The 14,368-nt window shown below is 34.0% G+C and overlaps 1 pseudogene; it reads right to left on the minus strand.

The window, feature by feature from the left end:
* Window positions 1-14,368, minus strand: part of LOC101565261 — a 151,423-nt pseudogene that overhangs the window by 8,628 nt on the left and 128,427 nt on the right.

Genomic DNA, 14,368 nt, shown 5'->3' on the forward strand with positions numbered 1-14,368 from the left:
TACTATATTCAATGAGAATTAGCAAGCCAAAATCTCATTGAATAACTCATTCAGCATAGGCTTCACTTCATCTATATCTCCTCAAACAAACCCACATATCGACACTACCAAAAAAGTACAGTAATAATTCAAACTCTTGATGTAGAACATGAAGACCACTCATACTTCCACAGTTCATGAATGAAGGAACAATGATTAAATGAAAGATTAAAAGAAAAGGTTAAAGTGTTGTATTTATGTATATTTATCTTAATTTCTAATAAATCATCTTAAATTTCATAGATACAGTTATATTGAATGTAAATTATCTAAGCTTTAGAGAAACTGAGCCATTGTCTTGAATGATGCTTAATCATTCTGTTATTATTTTTCTTGGAGAGAGTAAAGAATAGAACTAACTTTGGGAAATAGGTATATTCTGATTTTTTTAATACAATAGCCTAAGGATACTGGGTTATACCAATTTCCTGTCTGAGGAGGACATGTCATAATATAAAATTTCCCTAAATGCAGGAGATATAAATAAAACAGACACAGTAAAGATTTTTTGAAATCAACTATGACCCTTGATTTTCTACTACAAAGCTCCTTAAGGAACATTTACTACTTAACTGTCGTAGAGACCAGTAATAGACACTTTGTCACTTAAGTATGATTTACTCTGTTACTGTGCATTCTGGCTGAAAATTATAGCTGAGGTATTTAAAGAGAGCAATCATGTGATAGGTATCAGACATCAGGTATTATTTTAAGCTAAATAAAATTAAAATATGCATCATCATAGAACACATCAGCATAATCATTTATAAAGTATCATTTTTCACAATATTTCACAAGAAGTTAAAATAGTTAAAAGGAAAAGGATAGGATCTTTGTGTTAAAATAGAAAGTCTCAGTACTTTCAATATGGAATTTTTTTATCAGTGAAGTTTTAAGTATCTTAATCGCTTCAAACATTTAAGCATAAGCTTGAGCTATATGTAAAGGACATGGGATTAAACATCTGTGCAACAAATATCTGAAAAGAATTTAGATCACTTATCAAAATATTAACTTTGTACAGTCTGACATTGACTTGTTAATCAGAATGGATTTACAGTAAGAGAAGTACAACAAATCTGTTATATGCTTTATTGACATCAAATAAACAATTAAATTACTTATAATAGCAAACCTATCAATTTCATTACCGTGGTACAACTTCTTGGATTTTATATAGTTTTGTATGTTGATCTAGTTGGTACTAGTATTTTTCTTTATTAAAGAAGGTTTAATTGAATTACTTAAGGAAAGTTTAAATTGTTTTCCAAGTTTATTAGCATTTTCAATTACATGCCCTGTGCAGCTGTCTGAGTGACCTTTATCAAACACAGAACTAATCATATTACACCCCAGCTAAAAATTCTCCAACAGGTCCCCACAGTATTTCAGATAAAGTTCAAACTGCACAGCTTAGCCACAAGATAGTTCGTGATCTAGCCCTTGATGCCTGCCCTTTCCTGACTTTGCAACCGGGAGGGTATGAAATCTGCGGTGCTATTTTCGACATCTGTAGTAAGCTTCCAGTTTCACTGGCTTTCTCCTCCTGAAGTTTTGTCCTGACTCCCTACTTTCTTTTGATTATGCCTGCTAATTTAAGGAATGGTGAGCATCTTCCCAGCCATGTACAGAATTTTATATTTTGGCTGATATTTTACTCTGAGTTTTTCCAATGCTGACTATACTAGTTTATCTCTACATTCAAGGTTTTCCTTCAGAACTTACTCAGCATTGACTAAAAACAGGGACAAAGTTACTCAAATGGAAAGAACGAGCATGGAGGAGAACAGAAAGGACAGAAGGGGGAAAGGAAAAGAAAGCTAGTTAGTTACATTAGCAGTGTCTTTTAGTTCACTGAAACTGAAAGTCTGCAAATATTAATTGAAGGAAATTTTAATGCCCATATCTTGTACTTTGAACAACTACTTTAGAGATACCAATATGCAGCATATTATCTATTGTTATTATCCTATTGTCTCATGGTGAAATTTTGTTTCACCTTCCTGCTATAAAAAATTAAGGAAAGAAAAGAGACTTTTATTTATTTTTATTTTTTTAGCAATGTTATATTTATTTTGGTATTTATATGTATATCACAGTCTTATAAACCTTTCCCATACTTTTAAATACACTTCTAATGTTCTTAACCATTTTCTAAACTCATCAAACTATGTAATTTTAACATACATATACAATACTGTACACTACCATAAAATCCCATGATTTGGCAAAAAATCTGCGATAAATAATTTAGACCAATATTCTTTGAAAGCCCGTGAAACAGTGAGTCTGTGAATTCCAAAGCATAAAATAGCGAGGGACTACTCTGTCTTTGAGCTTTTATTTATTTATTTATTTATTTATTTATTTATTTATTTATTGAGCTTTAGTTTAAAACGGTTCTCATCCCAGGACCTTGCTAGTATTTAGAAGCTAGTTATTATCATTAGCATGGAATCAGGTGAAGAGAAACAAACAAACAAACAAACAAAAAAAGAAATATTGTACAAAGAGAAACTATTTAGTGTAAGAAATTTATGTGTATGATTTTCAGGATTGAATAAAAATCAATTACTCTAACTCATTAAATTGACACCTGTTACTGGAAGAATTGCACTTAAGAAGAAAAGGGACTTTTAGATTAGATGGCACTTTTTCTAGTGTATCTTTCTGCCCCTTCCTGAAGCTCAAATTGCACAATAGATCATTTTACTTCTTAAATTTTAAATTCATCTTCTAAATCTCATTTTAAAATTTTTGCTTACTCTTTATTCCATGCTTATACAAGGCAGTCTCTTTTTTTGTGTACAATAATAACGTTCTTAAGTAGATAGCCATACTAGCATCTACCCTTTTCAAAGATACTGCCAAGTATGAACTGATTAAATTTCATTTTAGTGGAGTTCATAACCCAAGTTTTCTCAAATTTGACACATCTCTAAATTAAATATATTGTTGTGTGAATTTTAAGAACATGACCCGACAGCGGACTGCAGGGCCTTATTGCCTTTGTTTGCCTCCTGTGACAGCCCTGATAAGTAAATTTCAATTTTAATGTGCTAATTCATGATTCATGATGCCTTTCTCTGCATCAGGGTACATTTTACAGTTATATTTGAGACTAAGAATGGTACTACATGTGACCAGACCTCATAGAAAACCTTTACTAATGATATAAATCTGAGTACTATAAAAGCTATAATTTTAAGAATTTTTAAGTCACATTGACAAATTTTATATTAATTGTTCTATATAAACCAATGAACTATTATACTAGTTTATCTCTACATTCAAGACTTTCCTTCAGAACCTACTCAGCATTGACTAAAAACAGGGACAAATTTACTCAGATGGAAAGAACAAGGATGGGGGAGAACAGAAAGGACAGAAGGGGAAAAGGAAAAGAAATCTCAGTGGCAGCATTTAAAAACAAGAAGTTCTACATAAACATCTGAGATAACCTGAATTGAATCCTTTAAGTTGTATTATTGCTAATTTTAGAAATATCAATGGAAATCGAATTAAAATCAAAGCATATTTGGCATATTAGTTGCATAGTCAATCTATTCATTTTTACAGCAAAAAGTAATTGATAACTTAGAATTGCCAGGAACTATCCATTTGAGGCTTACAATATAATAAAAAATAAACAATATGTGAATGGTTTGATATGCTTGTGATTAATATCATGACAGAATAATCAACTCTTCTGATTGAAGGCTAGAGGAATTTAAGTCACTGATGTATGTATATGATTAGATAATTGATGAAGTAGCCTTATTTGATAGGTATTTTATAAGAATTAGAGTACCATAATTTTTCAGAATATTTTAATGCTTTCAGAATATTTTAATTAATATTTTAATGTCCTACTCACCAAATTTGTAAATATAAAAAAAGACAATTTAGGGACTAAAAATTATTACATCTAGTTTAAAAACTGAAATAATCAGCTAATGACCATAATGACTTTAGTACAGGAGATTACTTATTAAATATTTCTGCAAGTCTATGGGGACATATGACACCATCAGCAGGGTCAGTGCTCCTTCAGCTTCAACAATGGTAGGTTCCTATTCAGGTCTCTAAAACAAGGCAAGCTCCAGAGTTAGTATTCATGGGAAGTTGTTCAAAATATTTTGCAAAATCAAAACAGAGCTAGACAAGGAACTGCCTCTGACTCTTTAGGTGCTGCAACTAATACCAGATTGATGTAAATGCTGGCCAGGAATATGGGACCTGGAGAGTCTTGTAGTCCTGCAGAAGACAAGGACCAAGTTCCAGCAATGCCCCCAAATACCTGAGGCAGAGCAGGATCATCCGGGTATCAAGTTACAGATCTCCTCCATCTCTAGAGTAAGCAGAATGCCAGAAGCACAAGACAGGAAGCTTATCACTCCTGTGCAGTGCTCAGCAAAGATTGAGCAAACCATGTCCTGCTACCCCGAAATGTTGCAGGAGCATGACTTGGAGGTGGCTTTTCTTGATGAGCTATTAGAAATGGAACAAACAGAGTGCTTTTTATTCCATAAAAATGAAGCCTTGCCTGTACTATTAGGGCTTCAAGTATCTGAATCATGAAATTTCTTGATGCTATTTATTTATTTATTTATTTATTTATTTTTGCGGAACTGGGGTTTGAACTCAGCCCTTGCACTTGCCAGGGAAGCGCTTATTCCAGTGAGCCATCTCCCTGGCCCCTCTGGATGCTTTTTAAACAAAAAACAAAATAAAATTCTTTCATAGTGTCTATAAGACTCCTTGCCCCAATGACCTGAAAAAGCACGTGTAACGGCAATCCATCGTGGAGGCAGATTATGAATTCTTGGGATTTAGGAAGTACTTCCCTGGATGTACTCTTAAATTTTACATCCCTGTGGGAAAGTCTTCAGTTTATGTGTTTAAGATGATATTTTGCAACTACCCAATTGGACATTGCCATCTTCGTAATAGTGACCCTGAATCTTGAGCACTCCAACTACCTGGGCTGCAGGAGGTGTGATGGTGAACTTTCATTCTGACCTCCAGCAACCATTCAAAAACATTTTCAGCTGGAACTTGTAGCTTTCAATGCATGCAATAATAGCCTGTTGCCCATCTATAATTTTAGCATATGCAGTACAGAAGCAACTGGGATAATGATCTTTCACACAGGCTCTTAAAGCACAGTCACAGGATTCTCTCCAAGACTTCAAACTTCCATCTATTTCTTCTGGATGGGGGTCACTTGCTTCTTTCTCTAAGTGATCAAACTGAAAAGAAATTTTGTTTCTTAGATCCAAAAATCTGCTATAACTTAGAGCACCCTGTTCTGTAATCAAAACCTGGTCCTCATAACCTTCTGTCTTCACAGGTGTGTACTGATCCATGTTATACTGGGCAAATGCATGAGCTGCCCCTTCCCTGAACAGACTGTCATTGTTAAGTTTTTGCTCAGTAATGCAGTCATGCAAGAGTTTATTTCTAAGTGAAAACTATGTTAGCCTTTTTTTTTTCAAACAAAACATGTTTTTATTATTTGTCATTCAAACCATCCATCCATCATACCATACTATCTTCTGTAACAGGTAGTCCAATAGAAATAGACCTGTTTTTACTATCATAGTTTGCTACAGTTTTACAACATGCATAAACTTCTAAGCATTGAACTTTCCCCCATTACTGTGAGAGCAATTTGAACTTTAGTGAAATAATTTAATTTCATTGTAGTTATTTTCCATATCTGAAGGTTGATGCTGAGGCAAGATGGACATTCCTTGCAGCATCCATCTCAGCAGAGTGGGCCATTTCTTACAGATAGAAGAGTGGAGGTTTAAAATTAGCATGCTGGGCTGGAAGGTCCAACCCCTCATGGTACAGATGAGCTCTACCAGGCTACCCCTCCCTTCACTCAGCAATCATAATGGAAGTATATGAGGGACCCTGCCTTCTGTCACTTCATGCCTGCTGACAAGGGGTAATTCTTGTGCTTTTTGGCCCAGGTCTCCTGGAAACAAAACACAGCCCTACATCTGGGTGGTCACCATCTAGCTTTTTATGCCTAATCCTAATTTGGCATTATTATTCAGAAACTCAAGTTAAAACAAAAAGGGGCAAATGAGTATGGTGGGGAGGGGGTAGTTGCTTCTTCTCTTAGTTATTTGCTCTGCCCAGGGCCAGCTGGCCCGAGAAGGTAGTGTGAGCCCCAGAGGCTGTGACACATTTGCATTTTCTAACTTTTAAGGAAACTGTACTTGGAAAGGCAAAATCAGAGTCATTATGTAAATATAAAGTATAGAAAAGCCTAGTCAAGACATTTCAAATTTCAGCTTAATATTTAAATATCCTCTTAAAAAATAAATTGTTCATCCTTGAAAAAATCATGGTGATTTAAAACAATTAAAATTTAATTAATTACCTATTTATTAAGAGTTGGATATTGATCTACTTAGATATTCTTTAAGCTAGGACACAACCTTAAAGAAGAAAGTAGTAGCTCTAAAAGTTTATGCCTGGTGGTGTACAGCTTATTTTCTATCTTCATATTCTATTAGCTAAAGCAGTCTATCTGTCAATATATTTCCTTCCACATGGAATAAAAAATATCTCAAAAGGAGGGAAAACAATAAGCATGAACAACAACACTGTACACCATAAAAGCATAAAATAATATATATTTTCAAGATATAAAAAGTATTCCTTAAAATATTTTTTTCTTATATTTGTTGGTTAAATATTTGCCTGTGATTTAAAAGACATAAAAAAATGGAAAATGTTTTAAAATAGATCTTGGAGCTGCAGAGTGCAAATGTCTCATATGGCACCAGCATGTTGTTTAATGTTCAGTACATTGGAGAGATTGGTGAGTGACACTACGAAAGTATATGTACATGCATTTTGAAAATTGTGAATGTATTCGGAAAATTTACAAAATCTTTTCTTACTCTTTTTTATTCTTGTCTCTTTTAGCTAGTAAGTGTAAAATATATTTAAAAAGCAAACAGACTAAAGCATGTGTCATATAATGAATTATAAATTTTCCATTATATCAGTATGGGCCTAATGTATTTAGATGAAGTTATAATTCTGTAAGAAAAAATAATTGAAAGAAATATAATACAAATGAAATAAACATCTAGAACACAAGTGTTTTAAGATTTGTGTATACATATTATTCCATGTTACAATAAAAATAAAACTTTGAATAGATCTAGTTATAGTATGGTTCTACATGTTCAAAAAGCTAAAACTAGTTAATAACACTTTGATATGAACTACTTTATTTCCAGTCATATAATTTATCTAATACCTTGAAGATAGAACTACACATTCTTTGATTTCTCTATTTCCTCATTTCCCATTTCTTTGAGCTGTTTAATCACCTGTTATTTGAACTCATATAAAAAGTACATATATGTGTGTGTATATATGTATATGTTGAGTCAACACATAAGCAAGCATCATACATTTTGAAACATAACTTTTATTTAAGATTAATTTTGTATGATTTTTGAATATTGATTCACTTAAGTATACTTGAATTTATAAATTCATGCTCAGATGCCAATTTCAGTTCTTTCTCTAGAGGCATAACTCAATAGCCTTAAGCATTAATTTTCTAACTTAAAATAATTATGATAATGAAAGCAAGACAAAATTTTATGGGAATGTTTTGAAAATTAATCCACAATTTAGTTTAAGAAGAGGGCCAGGGAGATGGCTCAGTGGAAAAAGTGCTTCCCTGGCAAGCACAAGTGCCTGAGTTCAATCGCCGGTTCTGAAAAAATAAAAAAGAATAATTTAAGAATTACTCAGCATATTAATAGCAGAAGTGCCACAACTACCCTTCAATCCATTCTTTTCAATTGGAGACTCTCTAGGAAATAAAGAAAAGATCTAGTTAAATGTCCAATAAAACAGTTAGGGACAGATTCCAAGCTATTTCTCTTTATCTATGGAATTCTTTATCAGCATGTACCTAGTTTGTCTCAACTGTGGGCTGGATTCATGCAGTATTTTTTTATGAAATATGAAGTATAGTATATAACAGTCTAAAAACAGATGACTGTCATTCCCGGTCAAAAAAAAAAATCCTACTGCTGGTGAGTTGTGATAGTTTATAGCACTTGGAAATTTCATATTTTATTTGTTTCTGAACATGTTTACTGCATAAGGAAGGAGTGGGAGGTAGGTTGGTGGATGATCCTAGGTAAATTCCTATTGTATGTGATTCTAAAACACTTAAACAACAATTTTTTCATGTAAAACTTGACATTAACCTCATCCATGATTCTTTGAAATACCAATTTTATAATTTGACCACAAAGTACTTGAAAATGTTTGTTTTTGTTAAAATAATAGACTCTAATTATTGGTAGATGCCCCGATATTCTTGCACAAAAATGCTTATAAAATGTGTGCATAATTAAGAAGGAGCCGCAAATGCTCACGGCTCAAAGGCTAATATTTTCAGTGTTAAGAATTAGGCATGCAAAAACAGATGCTAGAGTGATGAAGAATATAAATATTGAAATGAATTTCATTAAAAAATAGGTTGCACTGGCTGGCTATGCCTAAGGTTATATACTACTTAGATATATGTATATCCAGTGAGATCAGAGCAGTGACAAGCACTAACATATCCCCTTAGTAAAAATCATGAGCAATTTTGCCTCAAATTTATTTATGTATTATTCCACATGCAATGTTCAAGGTCACCTTTACTATTTCAGGAACTCAAGGTCACTTTATTATCTCAAGAATTCCATTAAATGAATGTTTCCTATTAAGCAATGCAAATATCAAGAAATGTAGACATATGTGATCGGCAGTCCATATAGTAATATGATGGTTAATGTGGTATTTGAAATTTCCACTCTTTTATAAGCTATTAAGCAGTATTTTACATGTATTTTCTACTCAATAATAGGAGCTACATAGTGTGTTGTGGTGTAGTACAGAGAGAACTCTTCTACTGTCATAGTTCTTATGTGAGCCACCTTTATAAATTAAGGCGAATTAATGATGGTCCTAAGTTTGTTCTCAATTTTTTCCTCATATCTCATGTTTTATATGGACAGCAACACATGTTTCTACTCTTCCTTATTGTTAATAAACAGAAAATAACCTAGGTCTTTTAACTCAAGTCTACAGGTCTATCAGTTAACTTTGTAAATTTATTATCAGCTTAGATTTTTGATAAACCTAGGAAGGAAAACTTGATGTATAAATGTAATGAAACTATATATCTATATCTATATCTAGAGAGAAATTATATATATATATATATATAATTATTGTATTATTAATTTCTATTAGTTTATTAAAGACCAGTTAGTGCTTGAATTGTTTGACAATTTCACATGCCTGGATCTGCTAATCTCATCAATTACTTGGAAGATAACAATATGCAATATAGTAACCATTGTTAATTTCCTATCAAGTTATTTTGAAATTCTGTATCACTTTGGTTGTTTTTTAAATTCTCTTTAAAATTAAAAAAAAAAACATGTTTCCCTTCTTTTTACTTATTGATTGAATTCAGTATATAATATGGAATTGTTTACTTCTGAGAATATACTTAACAAATATAGAGGCAATTTAGCATTTTCCCAATTCACATCTAGTGCAATATTTAAGAAGATTTCATCTAATTGAACACATGTTGAAAGAAATTTAATAAAAGTGTTCTTCTCAATGCTTCAGTAGCTAGATGGGAGCCAAGCTAGGCAGGCAGTGAAGTAAACATCATTCTGGGAGGAATCTCCAGGCTAAGAAGTCATTTGCAAGATGTTTTGACTGCTGAGAATGCCAACCATCATCAATCTCTGAAGACAGAAGGAGGCTGCAACTGGGAGATGTTCAAATGCATCAGAAAATGTCATAATAAAGTGTAACGGGCATGGCCTACTTCTGCAGGCTGAGTGAACATTTTGGTTCACAAATACATTTCCACCTGATTTGAGAAATGCAGTCAATCGAATTATCTAATGAGCGGAACATCTCACAGACCTTTGGGTCTCTATCACTATGTCCTTAGCTTTGGAGAATTACACATAATCTAGAGAAGCTCTTTCAATACAATATTAGTTGATTTCCAATAGACATATAAAAATGAGAAACATATTCAAACCATACATATAGAGAGAGTTTTATTGAAAATTTTTTAATGTGTTTAGTAAAAATCATGAGCAATTTTGCTATGGTTCTCACTACATAGATCTGGCTCATAGTGATCCTCCTGTTTTCAGCCTCCCAAGCTCTGGGATTACAGGCGTGACACTACCAATCCCAGTCTCAGTGGCTATCTCAGCACACCCCAGGGGCAAGGCCAGCATGGAACACTGGGATCAAACCCCGTACCTGTGCCTGCCTAAGAAGGCACTTTAATCCGCTGATCTGTTTGGCCAGTCCTCAAGGCTGAAGTGTTTGATTGAAATTTATTTTTTCAAGGGCTGGGCAAATAGCTCAGTGGATTAAAACACCTGCTTAGGCAGATGCAGGGGCTGGGAGTTTGATCCCCGGTCTGCTATACCAGCTCCACCCCTGGGGCATACTGAGACAGTGATTGAGAGTGGACATGGTGGTATGCACCTATAATCCCAGCACTTGGGAGGATGAAAACAGGAGGATCACTATGAGTCTGATCTATGCAATGAGACCCTGTATACCCTGTACACTCTGTCCTACATAGATACACACATGAATGAATGAATGAATGAATAAATAAATAAATAAATAAATAAATAAATAAAATTTCTTTTTTAATCACAACAGTCCCTGGAAATTAAATAATTAATATGCCTACTTTTTGGTAGTATACCAGGGCAAGGCCAATATGGCAGTATTAATATAGCAAAGGCCACTCAGAATTTAAAGGTCAAATAAGCATGTGAACATTAGTTTTATTAAGTTTTATAATTTTAAACTCATAAATTTTAGTTTCAATAAAGATGTCTCACAGAAAAGATTGCAATTATTTTTAGAAAATATAAATTTAAATTATTCATTGTTAAGTTTTTAAATATGTTTGCAACTCATAGAGACCTTTGTCTTTATTAAGTTAGTTTCTTAATCATTTATTTCTTCTTCTTCTGGAAACTCTTCTCTCTGATTTACAGAAAATGATTTTACCTAACATTTGCATTCATCTGATCCAAACACAGCACACAAAGACTTGGATTAAGGAACTGTAGTGGTTTGGGAATTGGGCATAGAAAGTAAACTTGAAGAAATTGTGGGGAATAAGCATACAAAATAGCACATACTCGTGGTGAGAGTAGATCAGAGCACAGCTGTGCAGGAACCTTCCAGGCCCAGACCCAGTATCATTGGTGGGTCACCCACTAGTCATCTGGGTTGACTCTAGAGAAATGCCCGTGGTCAGTCACTGGAATCCTCGAGGTACTGAGGAAAGTCCTTGAGGCTTCTTGGCATGTAAAAAATTGAGGAATGGGATAAAGTAAGTTATTTTCAATATGCCCTAATAATCTGTGTTTTAACTGGCTCTGTCTATAGCTCCTTTTCTCTATAAATAGGGAATTCTTTCAGGAAAATGTAGAACTTAAACACACGGCAATGAAAGATATTCTGTGAGCTGATACCCATCTACATCCCATCTTGTCCCAAGATACAATACGCTAAAAGCTAACTGGTGAACATTTAAGCTTGAAGAATTCAATATCAATGCTCTCATTTTGTAATAGGAAAGTCAATTCATTAATTGACTTCTTCATATGATTACATGTAGAATTTCCATAAGGCCTTCTTACCTCCAAGATAGAAGATAATTAGTGCATTATTTCTGCTGCTTAACAGCCAATGGAAGTCACTACATTTCATATATTCTGCTGAATATAAATATTTCTCTTTTTTTCTTTATTTCAGGGAATGGTCTACAGGGTGTTCAGAGTCTCACTACTAGATCGGACTTGTAGTGATTCTTCTGTTTACAGCCTCCCAAGTGCTGGGGTTACAGGCAAGTGTCACCATGCCCAGTCTCAATCTGAGCATGCCGTGGGTGTGAGGTGGGCATGGCAGGCCTAGGGATCAAATCCCCCGCCCCTGAGCCTGCTTGCAGGTAAATATTTCTCATATGTATAACATTCTTAGCTTCTAAAATTCATGAAGCTTTTATCTCTATGCATTTATAGTTTTTGTTAATTGCAGATTTATTTTGGGAAGGGTGGAAGGAGTTAACAAAGAACTTTTCTAGTTTTTTCTTTGTTTTGATTTGTGATGTGAAAGAAAGCCTGTAATTCTATATTATATAGAAATTATTACTAAATTGTTGCTAGTTTCCAAGTCCAAATATTTTTATCTGTAAAATGTGATTGACTCAATAACTCAGGGTTAGTTATTAAGAATGTTCACCAAACAATTTTCCAAAGCACACAATGTTTCTAAAATATGACATGTATTTTACTTACTGTGCTCACTGATCACAAAGGATAAACCACAACCATTTTGGACTTTGTGCTTTATGTCTAATTAAGTACATGTATTTATAAAGATAGATACAGGGGCTGGCCAATAGCTCAGTGGATTAAAGTGCCTGCAAGCAGGCCCAGGGCCCTGGGGTTCAATCCCTGGAACCTTCCATACCTTCCCTGCCCCCAGGGCATGCTGAGACTGCAATTGAGACTGAACATGGTGGACGCACCTGTAATCTCAGCTCTTGGGAGCCTATAAACAGCAGATCGTTATGAGTCCAATCTAGTAGTGGGACCTTGAACACCTTGTAGACCCTTCCCTAAAATACAAAAAAAAAAAAAAAAAAAAGAAGATAGATGCATAAAATTTCTAGTTGCAGTAAGATTCCCTAGAAAGAACCAGAAGTTTCAGGTCAGATGACAAGTTTTCAGATTCTGTCTTTACTATTTGCTAATTATGTGTTTTTGACAATTAACTCAATACACTTTACCTCCTGCTTATTTATTTGTAAAATTAGAGTAATTAAACTCAGATTGCATTAAATAATGTTTAAAACACCTGGAACGTAGTAGATTTTAGTGTAGTTCGTAAAACTTAGTTATTGGGATTATGACTGTGAAAATTAAATTATAAATAATGGCTACAACAACATTGATGTGGTTACTCACAAATTTTAGATCCAGGTTCTTGCACTAGCGAGACAATCTGATGTTACACATGGGCTTTGATCTTGATTTTTTTTTTGCTTTTTTTTCTCCTCATTAAAATAATAATAATAAAATTAAATCCAGCACAATGATTGTCCCTCAAACAAAGGAATTTTATCTAAAACATAAAAATTATTTTAAAATACCAGGCCCTCAATATTCAAAGACCCCCCTAAAAGTGAGCATCTGAGATATATACTTATCAAATAAAGAAATACAAATGACAAATAAATATATGAAAAAAGTTTATCATCATTGTTTATTTGAGAAATGCCATTTCATACAACACTGAGGTCCCATTTCACCCAAAAAAGAACGGCTTTCCTCTAGAAGTCAGTCAATAACAAGTGCTGTAGGGGCTGTGGGAAAAAGGAACCCATCTCCACTGTTGGTGGGAGTGTAACCTGATATGACCACTATGGAAATCAGTGTGGAGATCCCTCAAAAAGCTAGGATTAGAGGTCCCGCTTGCTTGTCTATTCCCTTTCTGGTATGTTTTATACTGCAGTGATGGTATGTGCACTCATGCTTGTAGCAGTATAATTTGCTATAGCTAAATCTTGGAAACAACCCAAATGCCTATCAACTGAGGAGCATTACTCAGCTACAAAAAGGTAGACTCAAGGCTTTTATAGGTACTGTATGAAAGCAGGGGCCATATTCTTTTCTTTTTAATGTATGTTTTACTACAGAGTCTACAGGGTCTCACTACATAGATCGGCCTTGCAGAGATTCTCCTATTCTCAATCCTTGCAACATGTCCCAGGGTCCAGGCTGGCACAGCACACCAGGTTTCGAACCCCCCACTGTGCTCTGCCTAAGCAGGTGCTTTAGTCCGCTGAGCTATCTGGCCAGCCAAGGGACCCATAACTCTTAAGTGAGATAAATCAGACTAGCATGTGCAAACATCATATTGCTTCACTAGTATAAGAATCTGAAAGAGTAAATAAAATCTGAAAGGTACAATAGATAGAGTTAAAGGGATAGAATATGTTCAAAGGGAAAGAACAACTGGGATAAGGAAAATAATGAAATATATATGATAGTTTGGATAATTGTACTGCTGATTTCTGCTGATCTACTGGAAGGAACAGTTCATGCTTAGTTTTTTTCTTTTCCTTTATAATTTTGTATAAATTTTTAAAACACTTTTATGTCCTTATAGCCCATAATCTAAAAAACTAATTTGAAGAAAGCATGTAATATAACAA

Source organism: Octodon degus, unplaced genomic scaffold (assembly GCF_000260255.1).
Source record: "Octodon degus isolate 3935 unplaced genomic scaffold, OctDeg1.0 scaffold00099, whole genome shotgun sequence".
Lineage (NCBI taxonomy): Eukaryota > Metazoa > Chordata > Mammalia > Rodentia > Octodontidae > Octodon > Octodon degus.